The sequence below is a fragment of the Hylaeus anthracinus genome, unplaced genomic scaffold (genome assembly GCF_026225885.1).
Source record: "Hylaeus anthracinus isolate JK02 unplaced genomic scaffold, UHH_iyHylAnth1.0_haploid 12002, whole genome shotgun sequence".
Classification (NCBI taxonomy): Eukaryota; Metazoa; Arthropoda; class Insecta; order Hymenoptera; family Colletidae; genus Hylaeus; species Hylaeus anthracinus.
Genome location: NW_026534349.1, coordinates 8,086,057 through 8,101,415, shown reverse-complemented (window position 1 = coordinate 8,101,415; position 15,359 = coordinate 8,086,057). Strand labels below are relative to the sequence as shown.

The 15,359-nt window shown below is 40.3% G+C and overlaps 1 protein-coding gene across 1 annotated transcript in view; it reads left to right on the top strand.

Annotated features, from left to right (window-relative positions):
* The first annotated feature begins 1,648 nt into the window (after positions 1-1,648).
* Positions 1,649-15,359, top strand: part of LOC128891666 (uncharacterized) — a 37,127-nt gene continuing 23,416 nt past the window's right edge. The window contains exon 1 of the mRNA XM_054151339.1: positions 1,649-1,922. The gene's annotated coding sequence lies outside the window, so the exon portion shown is untranslated. The remainder of the gene's footprint in view (positions 1,923-15,359) is intronic.

Genomic DNA, 15,359 nt, shown 5'->3' with positions numbered 1-15,359 from the left:
TTTGAACTTTTGAACTTTTTGAATTTTTAGCGAAAATACGAAATTGTTCTCTATTCGAAAATTGGAGATTACAAGCCCTCTACTCTTTATATGTATAAGTATATAAAATATGAAAAATAAAAGATACGTTACAACATTTAGAATGTAGAATATACTTCGACGTTTCTATTTTTCATGTCTATGCATAAAAATATAAATTTACCCTATCATTCTCGGTCTAATTATACCTCTAAATTTTCGAAAACGCAAATTTTTGAAAATACAAGGATAAAATTTGACAATTTTAGAAAGTACATTTAATTAAGAAGTGGATTTTCGATACAAACAAACCAGAATTCTGCTTTAATTAGTGAGTAATTTAATTGGTCTCATCACCAGTCTCCATCACAGATTGCATCTAGGTCGTCAGCTCATCTGATTCGGGTCGCAAATTTGCACAAAAGAGATAGTTAAGAAATTTCCATAGCCACACTAATTTTGGTGAAATGAGAAATGCTACTACCTTGCCTCTAGAATCTGGCAATTGTATTCGCGAATAAATTTTATTTAGTTCATCGTGGCATAACACTGTATCAGCCCTACATAAGGAGATAATACATTCAGAGAATGTTTATTAAAAAACTTTTTCCTTAGCGAAAATGTTATTTCTAATCACCCTCCCGAACGACCCCCTTTCAAGGACCTCCAACATTACCGAGACCTACCTGTATACTTCGTATTACATATGTATACTGTACGCATTTAATACGGAACGACAGATGAAAAAATATATGATAAATTACGTACAAATTTTACATACTTAATAGTTTGCATAGTTTTCTTGACTCGTTAGCTCTATTTAGTACAATTTATGAATCGTAATTTGTGATGATTTCATAACAGAATTGTCACATGATCGGTTTACAGTAAGTTTACACGACGAAATTTCAATTCAGCAGCGTATTCGGAAATGTACGTAATGTCACTGATCGTAGAACAGGTCATATATGTTGGAAGGTTATTTTCAATTAGTAATTTTCCGAACGCTAGTTACAACAGGTTAGGAGTGTTTAATTAATCGCCATACGGTATCCAAAGCGGAGAGTGCTGAACGTATCATGATTAATATATGGATAATCGGAATGGAAGACACGTATTTCAATATCGAGGGATACCCTGATACCCCGCAAAGCACTTGGCTTGCCTTAGAGAAAAGCACTTGTAGCGGTGAGGGATTTTTCAATTTAATTGATCCAAACGATCTAAAGCCTCAAAAGATACTCTACATAGAATTCATTAAAATTCCAAAAATAAAAATGTATCTTTAGACATCTATTTACCCCACTCTTTTTAGTTTAACACCTGATTCACTTGTTCGAACTTTGTATTTGACGCAAACAGCGTGAGCTGGTCTTTCCTGTTATCCCGCGAGGTGAGGTGCGTGGCAATGTCGTTGGTGATGACGAGATAGGTAGGAAAGAAACGGGATGGGGTTGGCTGCGCGGAGCTGGTAGATTCTCGCGGCACGGCTTTAGGGGTCAAAACGAAGGGTGAGGAGCGAGCGAAGCGATCGTGGAAGGGGCTCCAGGAGAGGGGGTGCGATGCGAGCGCAACACGATGCTATAAGGGCGGATACGCAGCGAAGTCTCCGCAGTGAGCGCCGCGACGCCTTCGCACACGTATCGGACGGAACGGTCGATCGGTAGCCGCCGGTAGCACGAGGCATTCGACTCGACCGTGGTCTCTGTCATCACGATTGTGCTGTGTTTTGTGATTCAGTTGATTTTGTTGAACCTAAGAGCTTTAAGGTCGACAAACAGGAAGATCCTTCGAGGGTGATACTAGCACTAGGTTCAGTTTCGTTCCACTCCAAAATCCTGCGTTCTCCAAGGATGAAAATCTGGGATCTGAAGGATGTGCACGGCGTTCCTCGAGACCGATGGGTACGTACTATTTCGATTTTCGTATCGATAGAGCTGCATCGAATATTTACAAAATGGATACTGTTCTATACTCGGACTTCAGCTTTGCTAAAGATTGAACGTGTCTAGATATTCCTTCGTTCAAAGCTGTTCCTGTTATTTTCGTCCTGCAAATTCGGCTCGACTCGCTAACAAACGCGATCAGTCACTCGCAAAGGATGACAATTAAACTTCCATTCAGTAGGCAAAACTGATTTGCAAAATGGACCGACACGGCGGGTTTGTCTCTCCAAGGTGGTTCCAGATGTATCGATCATACCGAGCGTCAATTAAATGTTCATTTGATTAAGAGAGTCGATCCCAAAAAATAAATTAACGCGACGTAACCGATTTAACACGTGTGGTCGGGTCGAGGGTTTAATGAGTGAGAGATGTGGAGATCCTAGAAAAAATAGCAGGCCGTGTCGAATTGGGCATTTTAACCTTCGTGTAGATTGCACGAATCCTGAATTATTCGAAATTTGTTATTCGAAGTATAATATTTTCCTTAACCCAGGGCTAATAATCTTATCTTCCTATGACATGGAGAAAGACCGAATAGTGGATCGAATTACGAATTGTATTGGGTCAGACGTGCCGGTTAGCCCTAGCACTGACCACGAATTACTCTGTACTGTTTACATTCACCATACTCGTGGCACCGCATTCGTCTTGACCAGTAACCGATCTTCCTGTCTCACTGCAACGAGAACTCGAGAAGAAAGACCAGCGCTGGAAGGAATTTCGAATCTCAGTAGGCAATTTTAGTGATGGGCAAAACCCTAAACTATGATTATCTGAAGTTTGTCTCGTTACAAAAACAGTGTGCGATGCAGTTGAACTTACTTTCAGCGGTTTTATTCATATGTTGTATCCTTTTTAAACAATTTTCATTCCTGTGCCAAAAACTATACGGCATATGTACGTTACGATAAAGATACAAATAAATAGTTTTAGTCATACCTAATGTTATGGGTAAGTTTTGTTTCAATATTACTTACCATTTCAACCAAGAAAAGTCTAGAAAATTGTGCAAACTAGAACACCCGCTTAAAATGTCCTTATCGTACTACTCTTAGACTGTTTTATAATTAGTCTATCCGTGTATTTTTTGTGGTGTTACAACGAAGTAAAAATGATAGATTGCGCGGGAAAGAATTCTAGGTGCTGGAAAAAATTGCCAATGGTATCGGGTCAGACATTTCTCCCTTTCTCTTTCGCAACGGCAAGCGGTGCATGTTCGGTCGGACGAATCGCATCCCAGCGTCTTGTTTGCTTTGTTTCGCGACTAACGAGAGGTCGAGGGGATGGAATCGTAGATCGTGAAGTGTTTCCTCTCGACGCTTAGTGTTCGTATTGCCTCGATTTTCTTCGGTTCTCGTGGGAAAGCAACGGGCACGTCATTGAGCGCGCGCACGATAACAATGACTCGACGTTTGCTAAGGACCCAGACGTAATTTCGCGTCGAAGAAAAATGGTGCTGGCCAGCCAGGCCGTCCGTCATGATACGCCGGAGTTAAAGACGGCGAACAAGAGGCCGACGCACAGGAAATTGAAACGATCACCGATAGCTGAATCGAGGAGTGATCAGCAATATCTCATACAGGGCGAACGTGACGTTGCGCGGCGATGTTTTTGCCGATGACGTTGGGAAAATTATTCACAGTCACGTGCCAATATTAGTGCGACCTGCTCGTGTGGGGTTCGCTCCTACATCGGATTCGTTCTATGTTTTTTGTTTGTTTTTTGTTTTAGAGAAAAATTGCGATGCCATTTCGTGAACGCTGCGCGGTGTTCTGCACTCCGTGATGAAATAATGATAGGACATGTTTTAACTATGTTTCTCAAAACCAACGACGTGGGTAAAGATTTTATAGATAAACCTCTAGTAAGTATGAAATATTGTAACTATTCAAAGCTGTTCTGTGGAATTGTAACCACTTATTACGAGCATAAATGCGACAAAATTATAGAACATTATTACTCGAATCTGATGTGCACACACAAGGTATTATTGTTACCAACACACACAAACTCGAGAATAAATATCAATATTATTATTATCGTAACAGCACCGAGGTTAGTATAATTTACCACCACGTGGCCAGTTGGTACACATAGTAATTTGTATTTTAGGTGTTAATTGAGTAACAAAATTATATTTAACATTTTATGTTTGTTTATATTTTGATGTTTCACTCTCTTTTGGAAAAAGACGGATTAATTTATATTTAAAATATCGTATAGTTATAAACTTGTGTTCATTATTAGTCATTTACCGATTGCATTTTACCTCTAAGCGAATTTTTCGTACTAAAACTTAACACTGAATCGAGTTAACGAGAAGAACGAAAACTTTCCCGTTAGCGTGAGAACATTTTTCATCCGATCCTCCGTTCGAGGAAAAATCCTGGCCCTTTTATGCGATCTCGGCGAAACGTTCTCTTGTCCGTCAAACGTCGAATTGCCGGCCCGATTAAGATTTTCAATCCCTGATTGCCGATTCAGGATTACTCGATGTTAATGGCAGCTCGTCGAACCGAGGTCATCGCACGATCCGCAATCGCGCGTAACCGCGAAAATCTCGTGTCAAGTTTCCGCTAGCGGAACGAAAAATTGGTTTCGCTGCCTTCTCGTTCGTCGAGACTCGACGTCATTTCTGATAGCGCGTAATCAGTTCGGCCGGGATTACCGCGAATCGAATGTAGTTTCTCACGCGTGTGATACGACGCTAATTGCTGTTCCCGGTGAAATCCAATTATTCCGTGTATGGAGTCCGCTGGAAAAAAAGGAAAAACGTGTTTGGTAAGTGTGACAGTTTGTTTAAAGGGGAATTCGTTCGTTTCTACCAGTTGCAGGGCAATATTCGTTATTTTTCGTAGTCAACGTAATTGGCAAAAACTCTTGAAATTCGGTTTGTTTATTTATACAAAGTCTTTCATTGTTATGTTTCATTCTAAATGATTAATAAAACATCTTTCTTGTTAAAATTTTCGAAATTAGATGATAATATTTTGTTGTATTTTCTTGGTAGTTTTATAAACACGTGATTTAAACATTATACTTTTGCCATAATGAAATAACAATATTATTATATTAATTGTAAAATATATTCAAACTACGCTACGTATATTTTTAACCGACTTCGAAAAGGAGGAGGTTACTCAATTCGACATGTATATTTTTTTTTCATGTTCTCCAAACTATTGCACGTCATAAATGCATAAAATTCACTGTCAACTCATGATTTGTGAATTTAATTTTGTGTAGGGAGCAGATAACAGTGAAAACAAACTCAACAGTCACTTTTATTTAACGATCATTTTTATGCAACAACAGATTTTATCGAGCAATAGGCGATCCGCCGTTGTACGGTAGCGTGCGTGAATTTCGTTCCTCGCGCGTCGTTGCCTCCTCGCGCTCTCAATATTCCATTATTAAATTATTATTCAGCTCCAACAGGAAGCCAATTAGTCAAGTTAGACGCCGCAGACACGGAACGTATTTGACGAGCGCGGGCGAAGTTTGAGAACGATCCGAAGGTCCGTGACCCCTTCCTCAGACGCCTCCGCTGTTTTCCAATCCCCCGGTTTCCGCGCATAACTTTTACACGCTCATCGAATACCTTGCATCCCCATCGGATGTTAGGTATTCGACACGTTTGTTCCGTCGAGACGTATAATTTTCTAATTGATATCCAATACAGAGAATAGCACGCCTTCTCCCTGTTTATGGCTTTACACCACAATCCTCTCTATATATACGGAAATGATATGGCGTTCATTAGAAATCTTGAATCTCTTTTTTGTGTAATCATCATACGTTTTTCAAGTAAAATAAATAGGATTTTTCTATTGTATTGATATTTGTATCTTTAAGTTTTTCGTTTACATTTCTTAGTCTCTTTCTGTATTTTTAGTTGAGTAAACGTAGTGTCGCGTAGAGAATGATTAAATACTCATATATTTCCTTTTCATAAAAACTCTTTCTTCACAATTCGTTGCAACATCGCACTTACTAAACAGCTCTTTTTCATTTTCTACGGGACTTTCGAAAGTTATATAACGAGTAGTCTACTTCTCCATAAGCAATATGTCTCCTTTCGACAGTTTCTTTTGGACCGCGTCTATCGCGTGGAAGAAAAATTGAGCGCAGTTGAAAGACGTCAAAAATATCATTTGTTTGGGCACGTTTTCTCGATACTGCACTCGACCCAGTTGCGCGCGACAGAAAGGACCGCATTTTTTCGCGTGCTGGGAAGAAAGGCTCGCCGAAAAAAAGCGGGCCATTGTGATTGAAGGAACGAAGAAGACGCGGCGCGCGGATGTCGAGATGGGCAAAAAGGCAAGACGAGGAACGAGTGGATTTATACACGGAGACAGTGGGGAAAAAGGGGTCGAGACAGAGTAGAAACGGGGACAAAAGAAAGCAGGAAGCTGATTCAAAGAGGGTGAGAAATCATGTTCAACACGTGTCCCTCCGTATCGCGTTCATTTTGAAACGCGAAGCTGGAGATATTTCGACGAGCAACGTAATAAGGACGAAAGCATGGACACTCCTTGCAGGATTTCAGCCGAATGTAGCTGGTTAGTACGAGCACCGTAGTTATTCTTTCGTTTTTCACCGTCTTGAGTTACTGCAACTTTCAGCCATTCAACGTTGTACATAGTCGAAGCGCCAGTGACGATTTTATTTGTCATTTTCAAATGAAAAATCTCTTTTTTTTATGGCAGTACACATTTATACCAAATAAATTTTATAAAAATATTTTTTGGTAGCCTCATTCTTTAACGAGATATTTCGTTTGTTGGAGTTTCTAAATAAATTTGCGACTTTTATACAATCCAATCCAGAAGCTACACTATCTATTACGGAACAGACAGACAGACAGACACTTCAATTTTATTTGTACGGATTACGAGTCGAGTAGCATTTGTTATTATTACATAAATCACAAACGTTCGGATACTTTTGAGCAGCAGTGTATACCGGCACGAGACGCAGAGTCCAAGGAAGGGAACATTGTCTGCGGAGGATGAGAAAGCGTGCTCAACACGTGTTTCTCTTATCGCGTTCATTCGAAACGTGGAGTACAAACTCTCCGACACAATCGTCGACGTGTTGGGTCATACCGTCACCATCGCGAGCACCACCCTCAAACGCACACCAGAGCTTGATTCATTTCGCCCCTTATTTATTTATTTTCTCTGTCCCTCGCCGCTGGCTAATCCGCAGCTACCTTTTGATCCATCACTCCCTCGTAACGCGGATTCATTTTTATTTACAAGCCGATGCCCTCTACTCATTTTCTACCTTCTTTCTTTCTCTCTGTAGGAGTCATTATCGAGGTATCGGGTCTCCACGTATTAAATTTTGCCGCCCAAAGCAAAACCCTTCAAATTTGCCTGGCAGTGAATGGGTTAAACTACTTTATTGCTCCAAATAGCTAAAACTCTTAAATCTTAAAAAATATCGAGAAATCACATCTGGATTATAAACCTAGTGTGTTGAGGGCTTCGTTAGTATCCTTAACAGCTGGAATGCTTGTTCGTCAACAACGATAAGCTAATATTTTTCCACGAGCACAACCTATCGATCCAGCTGCAAACTTGTATGTAAGATTTCGGTAAACAGCGTTTAAAAGCGTAAACAGATTTCTATTAGACGAACCTGCGCGCGTCGATTAGGGTGAGACGCGACGCAATCCGTTCTCCGTCGATCCGATTGAACGATCTTAACTGCCGCAACTCACGCGAATGTAGATCGTAATCGCGTTATAAAAACCCACTATCCACCTCCGAGTGCTGCCCATTCCCGGTGTATATAACTTAATTACCCGAACAGAAAACTAACGATAAAGTCGTGCTTCAACGTCTCTCGACGCTGCAGTGGTGCGGACAATTAAATTGAATCACCCCTCGCTAATTCGACGTGGACGAATTCCGCTCGACAAATGTTTTCCTCAAAAAGTTTAGTGCCCGTCGCTGCGAGAAACGGCGGCCGTTACAAAATTTTCTGTTTCTATTTACCCGAGCGAAGTGGATGACGCAAAATTGGCAAACAAGTCCCGTCGAAGGACTCGAGAGAATTTTCTGAGAGAAGGTTGCGATGCAACGCGTGCTCAGTAACCGAAACTATTTCAATTTAAATGGAGTAAATCTAAATTACGGAGCCGCGGGAATGTCAAAAAGGAAACTCGTTATAAGTCCTCTCGTGAACATATTTTCTGGTGTTCATGCTTATCAGTGATTCTCATATTCCGAAAAAGACATTGGGAAGGCCTGGAACAAGTAATAAATACGATTATTTGGATGGAAAGCTTCGTGTTATTTTCGTACATACTGAACGAAAACACAAGGATTGTGCAGTGTGCTCGAATAGGAAAACACCCGAAGAAAGAAAATAAACCAATTTTTTTGTGAAACGTGCGAAAGAAAACCAGGATTGCATCCTGAAAATTGTTTCATAAGATATCATACCTATGAAAACTACAAAATGGAAGAATAATGTGAGTAAAACGGTTATTTAATTGAATTTTGTTCTTTCTTTCTTCATTTTAATAACTTCATTTACTTACTTAAATTTAAATTTTGTAATTGAAAATAAATCTAAACCTAAAACCATTTTTCCTATAAGATATAAGAGTTAGTTAGATGAAACACACACATCGGTCAGGACGCACCGGTGCGTCTGTTTCGTCAAAGAGTTAACGATCTAGCTCCAATTTCCAATATTCATTTGCGTAAAAATTAGCTCGAAACGTGCCGCGCGAGACAGAATATTCCGATTGTCGCGGTTTTGGCAAACACTCCCCTGACAATGCGAATTGGAGCGATATTTTTCGCGCCCAGGATGCAGCGTCCTGAACAGAAATCGCGATACTCTGTTTACGGTGTTTTTATTGCGGCGCTGGAACGCGAGTTGCGTATCCGTTGACGGAAAGGTATCCCGTAATCGATTCAATTTGAACGAAAAAAAAAGGGAAATAAAATGTCGCGGCGAGGAGGGGGGGGGGAGGAAGGGGTGGAGGAAACGGGGAAAATGAAAAATAAAAAGAGAGTAAAAGGGACGTCGATCCTGGATCGCGTAGATGTGTGTTGCGTTTTTTGGACATTCGACATGCGGGCTGGTTCGACAACACACGCTCCAGGGGCGAGTACCAGCAAAACACGTCCGGAAAACCGTTTATTTTTATTCAATATATCCCGCCGGCGGCGACGATAGCCGAATCAGAAGTGAAACGATCTCTCGAGCGGTGAAAATACCGGGCATCGTTCGACAGCCTGGCAAATAAAAATAAAGGAGGCAATCAGTGGTACAGTGGCTGATATCGGGACAATGCTCGTAAAGAGCTCTCGCGATTTAGGACGCTGCGTTTCGACCAACGACGTTTCGGATTGAAACGATTCATGCATACCGTAATGCGTTCCGGCCGAAGTACTCGTGCGTATTCCGCGTCACGTCGTTGTTTATCGCGCGGCGCAAAAAGAATCGCGTAAAATTTTCAACGACCAGATGAAGTGGATGTGCGAGCGGAGGAACTTTGTCGATTCGCGAAATGAGCAACGGACCCGTCTGATGTTCGCTACCTCTTGATTTCAGGCCACCGCGTATTTACACCATATAATTTGTCTCTTTGAACCAAATAATTTTTGTAAAAACATTTTTATGATAACTACATCTTCTCGTGAGATATTTAACCATTCCTACTTAAACGACACATCATATTATATTACCCTACAATTATTTTTTTCTTCCTTAGAACATTTATTGCTTCGCAATTCGGTACGCGAACACCACACAGGTCCATTTTACGAAAAGGTTTTGCGGGTTCTGAAGGGGTTTGAAAGCATCTCGAAGCGATTCGGAACCTCCGCAAGCTTCGAGCAGAAGCTGGATAATCGAGCACATTGTTATCAAAATGCTGAGGGAGCACCGGTCACAGAGCTAACGAGGATTTTATGTAAATAGGTTTCATTATCCGCTGGTATCCGATGCGAGAAGTTCTAGTCCCGATCAAAATGTACGATGAAAATTTATCATTTGCGAATCCTCGTCCGACCCAGTCGGGAAAGGTTTAGCTCTTCGCGATCGAACTCTGGTATATTCCTAGCATGGCTGTTTTAACGTTGCGGTTGCATATCGGGATATGTGATGGTAACGCTTAAAGGTATATTTCTACTATAAAATTAAATCAATCTACTCTCGAAACTCTTAGGGATCAAATTCCGTGAATGGAAATGAACCAATGAAACTTATCCACACTTTACTTCTCGATTCTTATACGGTTCAAAAGAATTTAAAAGTATAAGTTTTCATGGAGATTTCCATTACAAATCTTTAAGTAAACCCACGTTCCACCCACGTGAATTACTTCCACTCCAGATCGAAGACCCTCTAGATTCATACAATTCAAGACTTTGATTACTTAAAATCGATAAAGTAGGTTACGAGATATCGTATTGTAAATATTTATCTAGACCACTCTAAATTTATCAACTTATTGTTAGCATCTCGGTGTATTGAATTTCGATCACTCAAAATTTACCTCATTTAATGAAGTCTATCAACTACTAAAGTATTATGCACATACATGCTAATAAGTTGTGACCTACCTTTGTCTTAATTACAGCTGGTAATTATTTTCATATGAATTGTCTTGTTCTTTGTTTCCTCCCTTCTCAAGCCTTTTCACAGCCTTAGCTCCAAAATACAAAGCAACCACTTTTAAACAATATGATAATTTGAAGAAATCATAAATAAAGTAGGAAACAAATTTTCGCACCTTGTACTTTAACAAATATAAATTTTAATAGTAATTTGTCGCACGTGATATATTGCTGTAGTTAGAAAAGTGAAATTGTTACACGTGTATCGAATTTGATAGCCATGAGCTGTATTTAATATCTCATTGCACTCTAAACCATAAATTAAAGCAGTTTTGAAACTTTTTCGATAGGTTCGTTTAAAACGTTTGAGCGGGCCATTTAATTATTAGAAGTTCTCGCATTATAACTTTCGATGAGGACAAGCGAATTAAAATTCTAGTTTGACTGAAAATGAGAAATGAAAGTGAAAGATCTTGCATGGGAGGAAAAAATATTTTCTTCTTAGTTCTGATTCACTTTTCGTATAATGTAAAAGTCTTGATCGGTCTTGGAAGCCTTTTTCTTTTTGTTATTATATGGTGAATATTATGATATTATGTTGTCGACAAAATGTTCTATGAATATGGAGTTGTATCTATTTTATAAAACTTTTTCTAATAAAAGTTCCGAATTAACTGTTTCCATGGAACTTTTATTATGAGGGTTCGAGAATGTCCGTCCACCGGAATAGTTTTCGTAACAGTTCCTCAAGTTAAAACATTTTCACTAAACGAACCCTACCACGTAATTAAAAACCTGTTGCATTTTCTGCAATCGCTATTAGAGCCAAACATTATTAATAAGTACATTTCACTCATCTTGTTAATAAAGTAGAACTTTGCACGTCCTAGTAGAATCTTATTGCTCCGAAAAAAGCGAATGATTCTACGTAGAAAATTAAATATAAACCGTGGAACTTTTTACAAATAAATTTTCTGATAAAAGTCAATAAAGCAAAAGTGTTCCACGTAATCCTAGCTACATTTTGTGTACGAAAATATTTCCGCTACAATGCCAATTTAAGTTGATAATGATAATTTACTGAGAAAATGATATTTTATAACGATATTATTTCAGTAAGTCTGTGTTTTACCTTTCCTTTTAAAATATTTGTACTTTAATCCAAGGAAGATTCAGCCATGCACAAGCGCGCCAACCAGACGGCAATCGTTTTATTAAGTGAAAGTTCCTTTCGACCTTTAAACGTCTAGATGCCAGATGCTGCTATCGGTGTTCGATATCGTTTTGCAGACGTTTTCAGTCGTTCGTCGCAAATCCATGGATTTTTGCGACTACTGCTCACGTGGCGCCATGAAAGTCTTTTTAATAACACTGTTCCAGTTGTCCGACCTTCAGCTTCTGGTGTCGATGAAAAATCTTTCCACGTGAGGTCGTTTGAAAAGGGTTAGGGAATTTTTCGGATGCGTGAATATTACTGTTGTAGTTGGAACACCTCTGCAGAGTTTGTAAATGGCATCGTTGCGTCTGATTGTTACAAAGAATGCGAAGTTTGGCAATGCGTTGATCGACAAATGTTGAAAGGCTCGGGAAGAAGTGAGGACACCTCAAAAAAAGACCATTGGTAAAGACCAACATGAGTAAGTCGTTTGGTAGATCGCTAATAAAGAACATTTGTTTCATTGCTTTTCGAGATAGTTTTTATTTCTCCCATCCTGGATTTTCCGATAATTATTCATTTTCATCTAGTTCTATTTTATTTCGTTGTGATTTGATCAATTTGAAACAACTACCTCAAAACGTTGACGCCGGCTTGCATCACCGGTGGGTCATACATTGTGCCGAACAGTGCAACCTGATGCCGCGCCGCCCCACCATGCGGTTGTGAAATCGAGCGTCGCTTTACGGCGCAGGCAATCGAAAAACCACGCCGGCATCAATGTGTTAAACAAACTACGATATGGCGTAAAACTGGAAGTGCTATCTGATCCGATCTATAGGCAGGGAACTGGCTTTGAGCGATCTTCTGCTGCGGCTATAGGCTATAGGCTGACCATAGACGGACTCCTTCTCCTTAAGCCTGATACAATAGACCGCCGGTTGTCCCGATACTGATTATGTAGGGCTACAATTATACCGCCTCTATATAGACATTGATTCCATATCTCTCGATTATCCGGACAGGTAAACACAGATCCTCGTACTTATCATGTGGAAACAGCTCCATGTTTGGATTACGTATCGTCAGATCATTCAGTCTTAATATTCTCCGATCTATAGAACGTTCTATGAATCTCCTAAGCGTATCAATCAAATAAAATGGTACTGCAGATATGAATGAGTTGAACTAATGGATATAAAATAAGCAAAAACGTTAATATAAGGAAAAATTAGTATTTTATCCTTTCATTATACCCCATTTCCAATATTGTATATAAGAACTGTATACAAAAGTTTGAGAACGGTCGTGGTAGATTTAGTGTTGATAGGCTACCGTTTGGTAAAGTGTTAAATATTTACAAGAAAGTGTACATACAGTGAAAAGAAGAAATACGAAGAATTCCCTTTTCGAATAGAGGGATAAACCCTTTGGAGTGAAAACTCTACATACCTAATGTTACTCTAGCCTATTCGAATACTAGCGTAACAAGATGAAAAATATTTTAGATACAAGATGCTTCACTGTATTTCTTTCGTCCTTCTGTAGGCATTTTGTCTGGAGACGTAGGAAATTTGTCACGTGCCCGATACGTAGCTCACCGTTGAACTTTTTCCGTCGCAACACACCTCGAAGAAGTACGCGAAAGCATCGCGTATTCTTCGTCTGTGTCCAGCGCGTGTACGCGAATTCGTTGACACTTGGATCGGAAGTTAGAGTCGCGTTCGAGGCGGCGAAATATTTGATTACGATACAACCGACGCGGAGGGCATACGTTATTTCGCGGCGTCTGGCATCTTATCGATTCCCGCCACTTTCAGCGTCGAGCATGCTCCAAAGCAGTCCGCGACGTCACGTATCCAATAATTCTCCGGGGCTTTCGAAGCATACGGGGTCCATCGCGAGGAACTTCTGTCCCTCCTGTAAATCACATTAAGCCCTCGAAGTCCTGTGACCGCGGCAGTAACGGAACGACGTTTATCAATGGGAGCACGTGGCGCTGGACAAATTTCTCTTTCTCTCCTCCCTTTTCTTCGATCTCTATTTCCAAACGCACATAAGTGGACCGCTGCCTAGTTTGCCGCCAAATCTTTACAAATTGCTCGATGGAACCGCGTCCGCGTGACAGCTTTCCTTCGCGGGAGAATAACGTATGTACCACCACAAGTGATGTTACTAATAATAAATATCAAAAACCACAAATATTTTCTCAACCTCGAAACACAATGTTTATTTTAATTAAACGTCAAAACGTTTTTAATCAAACTTTTGGAATGACATCGCGTTATAAATTGTTTGAAACTGACGTCGATAATGGTACCGTGGGCACAGAAGAATTAACCCTGAAAAAGTCCGAGGTCAACATCGCGGTCCGAACGAGCGATAATTAATCAACTAGTTCCTGTACATACAGGGGAGCAACGTTACACTCCGATCGCGCCCCTTTACTGCTTAATGCACTGTTAAATCGTGTAATATTGGGCAATGCCGTGCTCGGCTGTGTTTACAAATTTTCTGGCCGACAGGGAAACCCGCGAGTGAAATCAAAACGATATCCTGACGTTTTACATTTGTTTGTTCCGTTTAGACGAATTTGCAAATTCATCGCTGAGATTCGCGAAACATAGTCTGTTTATTTCATTTATTTCACTGCTCGTTCTAGGTTAGCGTGATGTTATTTTAGTCGGGTAGCTAAATCTGCTACTTAATTCCGGAATAAACTAAGTAACTTTGATATTCGACAATATTTGTCGCTTTATAACATCGTCTGGAATGTAATTTGGAATGTACACCATATTTTGGTTTGCCTTCTCGTGCAATTTCAATAAGAAAAATTCAAGGAAAAGCGCATTTTTTAAAAATTTGCTAAACTTACGATGTCCCCTCACTCGAACAGAGGAAATCCGATTGCAAAGGGTTAAGATTTAAAGTGGTCGAATTACGAAACAGACCTAAAAAGATGGGCTTTCAGAAAGATTGAGAAACCCTGATACGAAGGTAGACCCTCCGGATTACGAAACTCAATGCCATTGGCAATCCCCAATTCTCAGATTGATAAATTAACTTCCGTAACTGGCATTGTTCTCGGTGAAGATCGCATTCCGTCTTCCAGAAGGAGAGTAGGCTATCACTCTCTCTGTCCTCCTGCCACGGTCGCAATCACGATCGCGCATAATGCCGTGGCAATCACATTTAAAAGTAAAACCGTAGAAAAATACGGCCGAGATAAAGTACACATAGCCGTGCGGTACAGATCCGGAAGATTCGGTCTAACCTGCCGCTCCGCGCTTCGTTACGCAGTCATAAAGAGAGAAGTACGAAACCGCCATTACGTAAAATTTTATACCATCTCTTACTTATCCGTAAAACGATTCCCGACCGCGTTGAAGGAGCAATACCCTACGATTCCCTTCGCTCGTACCAGTTGCTGCCGTCGCGACGTTTTACTTTCCCGGCCTCCTTCTCAGCCTCCTGTACTCTACTTCTTCATTTATTCAGTCCCGCTCTTGGCCGGAAATCCTGAAACTTTCAAAAGCTTCGCTCCTGCTCGAAACAATGCTCGCACGTGTGATCGCATATACACGCACAGGTGCGGGCGAGACATTGGACTGTCTAATATTTTTCTCCAGTGGTAGCAAATTTTTTAACTAGTCG